The following is a 12,871-nucleotide window of genomic DNA, read 5'->3' as shown; positions in this document are numbered from 1 at the left end:
TCTCTTAAAAAAGAATTATCGAAATCGGTTATGCGGTAACATACATACAAAAATAGTTCTGGCAGCTTATTGTTACTCGATAATTTTATCAAAGTGAACGTCCTTTTCCGCTTACTTTTATAAGTCTGATAAACTGTGTTTATAAACAATAAATTGTAATAATTGCAAAATCGATAAAATAAATCGATAAAACAATCGATGAAAATATCGGTATGAAATCGATAATATCGATAGCAAAATCGATATTAAAATCGTTAAAAATATCGATAACAAAATCGATAAAAAATCGATAACTAAATCGATTACAAAATCGATTACAAAGTCGATAACAAAATTGATAAAAATATCGATAGCAAAAGCGATAACAATAGCGATAGCAAAATCGATAAGAATATCGATAATAAAACCGATAAAAATATCGATAACAAAAGCGATAACAGTATCGATAGCAAAATCGATAAAAATATCGGTAACAAAACCGATAAAAATATTGATGACTAAATCGATAAAAATGTCGACAACAAAATCGATAAAAATACCAATAACAATATCGATAAAAAAATCGACAAAACAGGCGATAACAAAATCGATAAAAAAATATCGATAACAAAGTCGATAAAAATATCGATAACAAAATCGATAAAAAATTTCGATAAAAACATCTATCATTATATCGATAAGTTCCGAAAATATCGATAGCAAAATCAATAACAATATCGATAAAAAGAGAAGTGAACCAATCTTTAAAGTGAACTAAAAAATCCAACTCTAATAAGCGGCCGCTGTAGTGTAGTGATTAGCAGTGTGCGCCACCACACCGCAGGGCATGGGTTCAAGCCCCGGTCAAAGCAACATCGCAAAAAAATATAGAAAAAAATGTTTTTTTTTTCTTAACAGCGGCAATGGTAGGCAGGCAATGGCAAACCTCCGTGTGTATTTCTGCCATGAAGAATAGCTTCTCCTAAAAATACAATCGCCGTTCGGAATCTGCATAAAACTGTAGGTGTCTCCCCTTTGTGTAAGAACATCAAAGCGCACGCCACGTATCGGATGAGAAGCTCGGCCAAACAGTAACATATGTATAAGCACCAATCTACATATTATTATTATTATTAACAATACATCGTGAAAACTGCATAAGGGAGTTCTATAGTGTCAAAATATTTTGTATTGTAAATATTTGCCATTAAACAAGTATCTAGCAGTAAATTCAAGTATTAACATCATGGCGTATGCATATGGGCGTGCAATATATTTACTTTTCCGTCGCCTGAATACGAAATGTTTGCATAGTTTTTTTGTTTTAAGTAGAGGTCGTTTCCTTTGTAAGCAAAAAAAGTTATCAATACACACATAGTTACTTTCGCTTTAAGGAATAAATTGTGTAACACATTTATAAATATACTTGAAACGAGGTCAAGGGTGCAAGTGTTGTTAAAAAAAAATGTAAAAAATAATAAGAGACATATTTTCACACAATTTAAATTTGCTAGGCAAGCAATTATGCACATCACGTAGATGATACCGATGCGGGTATGTGAAAATTATTAATGACTTTAATTCCTTATTTCTAGATTTTACATTGTAAAGTTTCAAATATAACTACACACTGTATTTATCACCCACTAGCGGTGTGTCCAGGATTTCCTGAGGGGGAGTGTAAAGTAACTTAAAGATTAAACGTGTCAAATGTGCGTATTTTTTCATATATGGCCCATTCTTACCGTTATATATTTTTTATCCAATCACTTATTCAGAAAATTTTCAATTTGACCAATTTCAACAGCTGATAAAAGGTAGCAGTTTAATTTTTGAGGATGCCAGACGTACTGGTTAAATTTTACAAGGAAAATATATTTTCTGATTTAATTAATGAGCCACACACACTAATATTTTCAGACCGGCTAACAGTGATATTTCATACCCATTTTGTGTCCATAATTTAAAAAATTAGTATATTGAAATAAATTCAGGTTTGCAGGGGTTTTTAGGTCGCTGAATACGAATCTGAAGTCAAAATTACAAAAGCCAAAACGGCCGATTCAATATGGCGCCTAAAGTCTTAGACACAATAATTTATGTTAAAAATAATAGTATGAACTGTATTTGTATGGTACAAAATTGCGTCTTAAACAAAAGGTCGGACACGGTCGGGTTCAATATTTAGTATTATAGTTTAAAATATAATTATCTTGAAATAAACATAAATTTTTTATTGATGAAACATGGAGAAAATGACTTATGACTTTTTTTTATTAAAAAATTCACTTGAAAATTTCATTAAATACTAATCAGTTGAACATATTAAAAAATTTTAAATTATACCTTACTAGCAGACCCGGCGAACTTCGTCCCGCCCAAATTTTTTATTTTTTTACGAAACTTTTTGGTCCAACATTTTCACCAACAATTCACGTTTTTGAAATTCTCCAACGGTGCAGCATTTCATATCACGGTTATTCGCAAAACAAAATAAATTTGAGGAATTTTTTCCTCTTCACTCCCTGGCGGCAACAATGACCCGGTTCTATAGTGAATGTCCTAGCAGCTTTACGCATTTCTCTTTCGCATCGCATTACAGAGTAGCCGCCCCCCTGGTATATTTTCGCACGTTGGTCTTTTCGGACGGTTGGAAAAAAAAAATAAGACTTATAGGCTAACACAAATTTTGCTTGAGAGTTGTAATGGTTTCTATTCTAAACCAATTAAATGACTACTGCAATTTCTGTGTTAAAATTTCCATATTTGTGCATTGTTCTTGTTGTTGCAAGTCAAATATTCAATTTTAATTGTGTTTGATTTATTAACAGTGCATATGGTTTTGCTTCATATTTTTTTTTTATGAATATGAATTAGAACACGACGACCAACGACTTCTGCCATATGGCCCCTTACTTTTATTTTAAGCAGAGTTTTTATGTTTTCGGTTTTTTTAATGATGTAAGTACTAATTGAAAAATACTCCAGGCCACCGTACTTTTTCTGACGATGAAAGGGTGGCAAAATTTTTGGGACCTTTTAAATAGATCAAAAAAACGGTCGTCCGAACTCCTAGTACTTATAAAAAGGTATTTCGTCATTAGGCTGAAATTTAAAAAAAATGTAGTTGCGCCTAGGCCACACTGGAGAAGTGAAACTTACGTTACATAGCTAGTTTGTCTCATGACCATTATTTATACATACATTTGCATAAGGTTATAAGCAATTGATTCCGTCCCAACCATTTCCTTGTGCAATTTTCGTAGAATTTGCTAATTTACTCCCAACCAACCAACCGCCGCTAAAGAAGTTTCACTTCAAAATAAATCAGAAGTATGAAATGGTATTGTGTTATTGAATGAAAAGTTAAAAATAGGAGTTCATTGACGAAGGAAGCCTACCTAGGAAGACTTACCTAGCGATTTCGTACCCCAAAAATCCAAAAGCCGATTTCCAAAGGCACCATTATACCGACATACATAAATAAATAGACTAGATATGGATAGATGCTAAAATTATCATTTCTACTAAATTTATTTGATTATCTCATTTGGTGTCTAGTAAACATCACCAACTTGGTGATAACAAAAACATATGCGCTTATACTAATTTCCAGTTTCTAAAATTAGATTTGCAGCAAGGATGAACGCAAAAACAAAAAAAAACATTTCCTTTTAAAGAAGTAGGGCGTTTAACTATTTTTAGATGTGCAATGAAATCAAGGCTCGAATGCTCTTTAATTGCTTTTTTATTTATCAGATCTATTAAAAATTAACTACCTAACTGCTGATATTTTTAGATTACTCCTTTGCCACATACGGGTATTTCAGATGCCCATTGGGAGGCAAAGTTTACTGAACGCCATCCGCAGACGCATTAATCGCCGATTGGAGTGTGTGTGGCTTTAACCAAAGTGCAACCGTGTTGCGCTATTTTTACACGATGTAAACGGCAAGCATATGCTATAACTATGTAATATGTACGTACATGCATATCTACCAGACTTTATGCTACTACAAATTTACAAGTCTACACTTAACTACAAAAATCTGCAAACAAGAAGTAAAAGTTAACAGATTTTATGAATTTAACATATATACAATACAATATTTTTTATTTGAGTATTAAGAAGGTTATCAGTAAATATTATAGATTTTGGGAACATGTGCTACTTTGGGCACAATATATAATTGAGATATGGAAGAGATATGGAAACCCCCGTCGATCAATCGAATAAGCTGGTAAGATGGAGATTATAGCAAATTATATGGGCGTAGACATAGGCATAGGCATAGACATAGACATAGACATAGACTTAGACATATGTATCTATATTATAAAAATTAAATGTATTTTGACTAAACGGCTGGACCAATTTGGTTTACATTTAGAACAATTTTTTTTTGGAAACATTTTAATTAGGTATGCAGTTTTATAGCCCATTAAATGTTAGTAGGTTAAAGTGCAGATTTAAAAAAAAAAAAAAATCGCGTTGATTTTTAATAATTTTTTTTTTGCTGACGATGCTAGGTATTTTCCTCCATATAAAAGTAATTGTCGAGCATACTTTATATGGGAGAAAATTTTCAACTTTGCACTTTAACCTACTAAAATTTAATGGGCTATAAAGCTGCATACACAAAATTTTTCTAGATTTGTAAAAAAAAGTTTGAAAATTTTTGGGTGTAATTGTTAAAGTTTGTTGAATTTTTATAATTTTGTATAAAATGTATAAACATCAAATAGACAAAAGAGAAATAACCAAAACTGGTCAAAATGTCACTTAACTTAATCAGCTGACCACAAGTGTATGTCAGCACCTTGAAAAGAAATATTCCCACCAAAAATCTACTCGCTAGGTGGCGCTGGGGTCGGGATATTCCTAAAAACTGCATTTACTAGCGGATTTGGCTCACATTTAAAACATATGTTAGCCAATCGAAAAAAAAATATATATTTGGACTGAAAGGTGGCGCTGTGACCGTGATATTCCTAAAATTCCTATACACTGGGAGAAGAATTGATATATTCTTCTATGTATGTATTTGTGGAAGTATGTACGTATCTATGTATGTGCCAGGTTTCAGCATAAACGGATTGACAGCATCGAATGAAATTTTCATAGAGTATTGCCACAACACCTGGGCCTATAATAGGGTAACAGAAATTTGGATTCGACAAGGGGCGTGGAACCTCCCAAAGGCGTGAAAGTTTTAATCAGCTATAATTTCGAATCCATTGGCCACATGAACTTGAAATTTGGTATGCAAACATATCTATAGTAGGTGCTTATACTTGGTAAGGTATATACATATATATATAAATGTGTTTGTAAAAGGGGTGTGGCACATTCCATAGGCGTGGAATTTTTAATCAGCTATAATTTGGGAACCACAACTAGCATGAATTGGAAGTTTGATTTGATGACATACATATCTATAGTAGGTGCTTATGGTAAGGTATATATAAAAAAAGAGTTTGTAAAAGATACATATATGTATATTAATACGCTACAATGAAATGTTGAAACCCTTTTTTAGAGGGATCGTTCGCTCGATTTCAGTGAAACATATATACACAGATTTGAAGAATATAACTTCCTGTAATACAAAACGTTAACTTCAATATGTAGGGGGCGCGATATCTGACATTCATTCATACAAAAATCTGAAAACCAATATGGCTCTAAAACCAATTTTGCTGGGGAACCGAAACTTGGAACGAACTATAAATTGTAAATACTCTACTTATGCCGGAAAGTGGTAGGCATTGGAAAAGGAGGCGTGGAACCTCCTGTACAAACCTAATTTCTCATATCGCTTATCCCTGGAACCGCTAACGTTCAGTAATTCGACACAGCTACATACATATGTTATTAATGTCGTACTTATGGCGAATAGTGGTAGTTATTGGAAAGGGAGATATGGATTCGATACAGTCGCATCAATAAGAATATAAAGGGGCAGGCATCATTCGATTGGGAAACATTTTCTCCTAGATTTCTAAAACGCATTGAATGATTGTTTTTTTTTTTAATTTTTTGGGGAAAAAGTAAAATTTTTAGTGAAAATTAAAATTTTTTTTTTATATAGCACAATGTTTGGAACTTTGACTGTTTGAATGTTTGAATCTTGGACCCTCAGAAACCTGCAGCATATTTTTCGCATCAAATCCAATTTTACTAAGAGAAATAAAAGGAATACATTTTTTGTTACACTTTAAAAAATCTTGTCACGTTGGTTTTCCATAAAAAGGTGTGACAATAAAATTTATTTAGCCTAAATTCTAAATGTCCACTGAATTATATACCCACAGTTGCTAAACAACGTAATAAAAAACTACTTAAAAATCCCTTAAGCATTGCTTCCGGTGTAACTCCACCTTCCTTGCCAGCGAATGGGTTTGCCGTTTGCCGTTTGCCTTTTAGTGCCAACTGTATGCATTAAAAGAATACAAAAATAACTGGATTTATTCGCACGATCATACCGAATGGGAGTTGCAATTGTGTAAAGAGTGGTGCGGCGTTGAATGCAACACCACTAATTTAAAACGATAGGCGATTCATGTTACAAATATGATCCAGTGCACGGACTTTACCACTTTATTGGTAGATCTGCTAACTTTTTAGCTATATAATATTTCCTACCATTTTTACCAACAAAGGCTAAAAGTCTACCAATATTTTGCGGAAAGAAAGCAAAGCTGTTTAAAAGACATCTTGTCATCGAACACACCTTAAATTAAATTTAAAAGTTATCTTTGACGGAGAATAATTGTTTAATATCGTTTTCTTTTCTCAAAATAAGGTTGTATTTATTTTTCCAGGGCTGTCAAGTCTTTGTGTTATTTTCTTAGCATCTTTACAGGCATATTGCGTGGTCTGTCTTTAAAATGCTGTACTCTGATAACATTGCCAAAGAAAACGCCATAAGTCTTCATCCTATTAAATTAATACAGGGCCCGTAAAAGGGTATCCGTGATGGAATCAAATTTTATACGAAATTTCTTCGTAAGCATTTAATTAAATTTAATTGGAGACAAAACAGCTGTCATTCTATTTAATTCGATTCGAATCGGGTTTCATTCGGCAACAGATGCTGTGATTCGGGATAAGTTTTATGTAGGTATAGGTTTTTTGTTGAATATTTTATTCACGTGAAATACATTTTTGTTGTACATATATAAAAATACAATTTATCACAAGGCGAATTCATATTAGGTGAATAGCAGGAGTACAAAAACTAAAATTACACTAAACAAATTTACGCGCAATGCCAGTATTTATAAAAAATTTATAATGTTGACATTAAGAACCACGGCTGGTAACACCATCTTTTATGAATTCGCCATGTTTTATCCTCTTTGAGTAAAACCTATCTGATATTCTTTATTTTCAAAAACCTACCAACTTTTACCTATTTTTGATTTTAGTATCTACCAATATTAGTTTTCTTGGAGTCCGTGCACTGATACGATCAGCAAAAAGGCATACATACATACCTACATTTATGTACGCATGTGTGTAGACATGCATGTAAAGAAACAAAAAACCAGGAAAAAATATAAAACAGCAAAAATGTAAATAAACATAAAAGCCACATTCCGATGCTGCACCAAAGCGATGCACACATTAAAACACATACGCATACCCAGCGAAAAACACGATTACCTCGGAAATAAATGTGGAATCCAAAAAGCGCTTCCCCTTTCGCCATTGGCGGTAATGGCTTGCAGTCGACTTTGCTGCATTCCACGTAATGGGTTAAAGAAGCGAATTACAGTTTAGACATTCTAAATGAATACCTTCTAGTAAGCGTTCCCAACACAAAATCTCGAAACACCTAAGTGGAACCGTGTTCTTGAAGGTACTACTTAGAATTTCTAAACTGTCTTTAGCTTTTTTAAACCATTACGGGAATTGAAAAGTCGTATGCAAACCATTACTGCCAAGGACATGCCCATGTGAATGTCTTCTAGAAACGACGAACCGAGAAAGAGCTCCGGTTCTGCACAAGAACAAACTGTAATGTGAAAAACGTTCCCGCAAAAGAACCAAATGGGAAGAAAAGTATTGAGAGCAGTTTGAATGGGAACAGAATTAGAAAAAAAAAGGTTCTCCATGAATTATAATTTTAAGCCAGAAAAAGCAGGATCGTTTCAACTTCCAGATCGACTATCTTTACGGTGAACTTTCCATTTATGGAATAATTTCTCATTTTCTGTGGAAGAAAAGTTTGTGCCTTAAGTCTTTTGTTGTCTTAATTTGCATAGTTACCTTTCAGTTCGATTTTGATAAATTTCAATATTCAACGTTATGAGAAAAGTTTTGTTCTCGCTTCCATTCCTCGCGATTAGTTCAGAGAAGATTTGTTCCAATTTCGTTCTCTGTGAGAAAGTTCCTGAGACTTTAGTTCACAACTTGTTCTTCGAGATAAAGTGCCTTAGACGTTTGTTCTCGTTTTGTTCTAAGCCAGAACGTTTCGGAGACTAGCGTTCCCATTTTGTTCTCTTAGAAATGATCCCGAAAGTATTATTCGCATTTGGTTCACGAGAACAAAATTTATATTCGATCATACCTTTTGCTCTCATTCCCTGCTAGAAACGGAAGTATAAGAGCTTGCCAATTTCCTTCGATTCCGCATTCGTTTTTTGGGTAAAAACGTTACCACAAGAAGCGATTCCCCATTTTTTGCTGGGTACTAGCGAAACACATACGTATATGCAAGGAGATATATATGATATATATATATATATCTACTGACAGTCCACTGACCGGCCATTAAAGCTGGTTAAACCGCTGCGGTAATGCTGCACTGCCGCTTTGCAAAGCGCGCGCAATTTTAAACGCAGAAACATGCACACTTATACTTAGCCACATACATACATACATATCGTCGCCTGGGTAAAAGATTGTCGTATGTTAATTTCGGCAGGTTGTGGGAAATCGCGGGAAATGTTTATTGTTAATTAGTTTCGAGTTTATGAAGGATTTTTTTTTAGTAAAATTTTATCGTTAGCGTCATTTGTCCACAATTTGGCAGCCACTTTGTATGAAATACGACAAAATGTGATCAAAATTTATACCAAATTAACGACACTTTTTTCTCAATATCTCGGAAACTAAAGGAGATATCCAAAAATGGAGAATGCCATTTTTTAAGATATTGATTGATTTAATACTAAACTAAAGGAGATATCTAAAAACTCATAACACCAATCGGAAGACCTTATTTCAAAATATATAACTGCATCTACAACTAAAAATCGTCAAAATGGCGCTTACGATAATCTTTTACCCAGGCGACGATATGTATACTATATATGTATGTACATTTGTTTGTACTTATATAGTGTTCACATATGCAAATATGTATGTAAATAACTATGTTTGCTTTCGCTTGCTTGGTGGGATGGCTCGCACTGCTCAATAAAGTTAATAAAGTCGCCGATGCTTAGTTAAAAAAATGTGACGAGCCTCCTTAAGCTCTGATTCAGCGCTCTGTCGTACGTACATATATGTGTATGTATGTATGTATGGTTGTATGCGCGTTAAAGCAAAGTACGCGAAATGCGTGTCTGTTCTAATTTGTAATTGAAAATAAAAATAAAAATAAAAAATAGGAGCAGAGTGAAAAAGCACCGCATACCCCAACTTCAGGAACTAAAAATAATACAGCGCACCTGCAACATGACGATGTTTAACGCATTCCACCTTCTTCATCCCCTTTTCTTATTGCAATCAGGTTGCCAGTACAAACATACATACTTATGTAGTTAGTGTTAGTAAATGCAACAAGGTTATTGCAATGATCCGGTAACATTTCTTTTCATTAATTTCAAAGATTAAATAATGAGTACAAAACTGTCCGTATCCTTGCCGCGCGGATGGGGCTTAAGTGGTACTATGACAGCTGCTTCGGCAACTGATATATCACCAAAAACTAAGCGCTTACCAAAAAAAGAAAAGTCTTTGCAAAGAGTAACAGCAAAGATTTTACCAACACATAAAAATAACACATCACACTATGTGTGACAGAGAAATTTCTAGACGATGCTTTAAGTTTCAAAAAGCACAAGTTTCAATGTCTTAAAAAAATAAAAAATAAGTATACACCCGGCAAAAAATGCGACCAATCCGGCATGACTCCGGGAGCAATCGCAAAGGAACATGCGACTAATATCACTTTTGATCTCTTTATATGGTACGACATGTTCGAAGTCCTTTCACACAAGGCCGGGTATTAAAATCGACTAAAAATTAAAAATTAACAGTCCCGCGCCTTCGTCTTGATCTGCAGGCTGTATCGGATACACAGCCGTTAAATTTAAACGTAGAATACGTGGTATGGTTAAGAGCACATCCAAAAAATATCGATAAAAAACTCGATAATAGTATCGATAGCAAAATCGATAACAAAATCTATAAAAAAGTCGATTGCAAAATCGATAAAAATTTCGATAACAAAATCGATAACAAAACCGATAAAATATCGATTAATATATCGATAACTCCCGATAACTCGGAAATCTCCAAAATCCCGAAATAGTCCCCAGATCGAGTCTGTCTATATCCTTTTCTCTATAATTACTTTTATTTTAATCATCCTCATATTTTTCTTTAAATTTGTTTTTGTTTCTACTTTTATGTTTATTATCTTCTTCCTCTACATATTCCCCTTCACCTTTGCCCTTATATAAGTAAAGTGTTTAAATGTACCGAGGTCTTCATATATTTACATACATACGCTGCGATTTGGCTATAAATATCGAGCCCTAACCGCCAAAATAACGTAAGCGACATTTTTTTTTTTTGTTTTTGATGCAGAAATGATCTAGGAATATTTTTACATCAAAAAGAAAATTTTTAAAAAATGTCGCTTACGTTATTTTGGCGGTTAGGGCTCGATATTGCGTCATCTGTTACTCAAAAGCCGAAATACCTATACACACTTTTTGTCTTCTTCTCTCACTTCCAGAGCATGCACGTGTTTGCAGAATGATGACGAAGTGATTTTATATGGAAAATCATTTGCCATGCCCATATATTTGAATAAAATAAACACACTTACAAGATATCAACCAATACTTACTATATACCAAATGAAAGGAAAAATCTTGAGTTTCTGATTAAAGAAAACAAAAACAAAATCCTTCGAGCGGTTTTCCAGCATTTTGGAAATAAAAAAAATTGAAATTTTTTCAACAATTTTTTTCAACAAAATGCTCAATATTTGTTGAACTTATATAAAATTTGTACACGATAATATTTCTATTGATCCAAAGAACCTATATCCCGAAAATTAAAGTTTAATCTGCAAATCGCTAGAGCACTTTAAAAGCTCAAAATTGAGCCCAAAATAAGGGAATATTTACCGTTGTTTCTACGTCAGAAACCGAATTGGTTACTGACAAAAATGAATCTGTCGATAAGTTTGGAACTACATATATCTTTGAAACGCCACACTTTTCTTTCAAATCGCTTCATTAGTTCTCGTGCAATAAGCGTTTTCTAAAAATTACAACTACAACATTCCAGCATAGCCTGCATATCGAAACGTAAGACGTATGTATTCTACGTCAAAATTTGCGCCAGCTGCGATTCGAACCGGGGTTCTCAGCTTCGTTAGGCGAACACTCTCTCTCTGTACCAACGTCGCACATGAAATTTTGTTGACTAAGTGTGTACATATCATTAAATTGTGAATAGTACCCGTTAGAGATGAGTCGGGGACTAATTGATATCCAATAATACCCGTTGAGTTGTGACTAGTTAATGCCCAATTGTAGCTGATTGGGAGTAATCTTGGAATACTCTCTTTAGAAATTAGTTGCACAATTCTTGGCAGGGCATATACCTTCCGTATACAATACAAACAAAGTTTGAGATATATAGTTGGTCTCCTAAAGCAAACCCAGTTCGTTGCTTAAGTCTTTCGTTATTCCAAATGGTTTTCGCATCAAGTAGACAATAAATGCTTTGAAAAGGGTTGTAACTGCACCATGTATTATTGCAAAAATTTAACTTTATGTAGTTTTGTTATGACAATTAAAAACTTATACTTTATTGTTGTTTTTAATTTTTTCTATAAACACTCGTGTTATAAAACTCAATAACCTTGTTGAAAAAAAGTTTGATCAACATATTAGTTACATACATATATTTATGTATGAAAAAGTTAGGAAAAATATAAAATTACTTAATGAAGCCACCCTCGTTAGAGCCTATAGAACTTACTCTCCCAACTGAGGTCAAGTACCTTAGAATTATTTTACTCAGGAAACTCGACTGGAACCAAAATGTTGAAGACTGCTCCAGAAAGTCCATTGCCATTCTATAAGTCTGCAAGACTGTAATAAAGAGGAAAATCATATAATGTACGGTGGATGTGTACAGCTCTGCTTCTTTTACAATGGCAATACGCCCAGTGAACTCTTACTAAACTGCTGTTTGCGTTACCTGGCCACTGAGCGTGGTTGAAGCAGAGCTAACCGCAATAAAGGCCTATCACGATCTATTCTGACAGTCATGCAGCTTTGAAATCTTTTAAATAAAACGGAATAATACCCCAGATAGCCACCAAGAACAGGGAGACTCTGAACCAGTTGGTATTGAAGCTTATTAATCATTGTATGGATCCCTGGAGACGAAGGCGTTCCTGGTAACTGCATGGCCGACGAGCTGGCATGAAAATGGCAGAAATATCCGTGGAAAATTTTGTCCTAATACAAAGTGAAAATTTCCAATAAGAAGAAAAATATTAATTGCGCCTCCGTACTTTTCTTTTATGGTAGCAGCCACTCTAACCTAACCTAGTTATGACAAGAGACCCACATCAAAATTTCCTAAATGAGTTTACAGCTCTCAAGAAAAAATGCTCGTATATTTATTGCT

This window comes from Rhagoletis pomonella, unplaced genomic scaffold, assembly GCF_013731165.1.
Source record: "Rhagoletis pomonella isolate Grant_MI unplaced genomic scaffold, Rhpom_1.0 Rhpom_scaffold_00007, whole genome shotgun sequence".
In the NCBI taxonomy this organism is placed as follows: Eukaryota; Metazoa; Arthropoda; class Insecta; order Diptera; family Tephritidae; genus Rhagoletis; species Rhagoletis pomonella.
Note: the sequence above shows the minus strand (reverse complement) of the source record.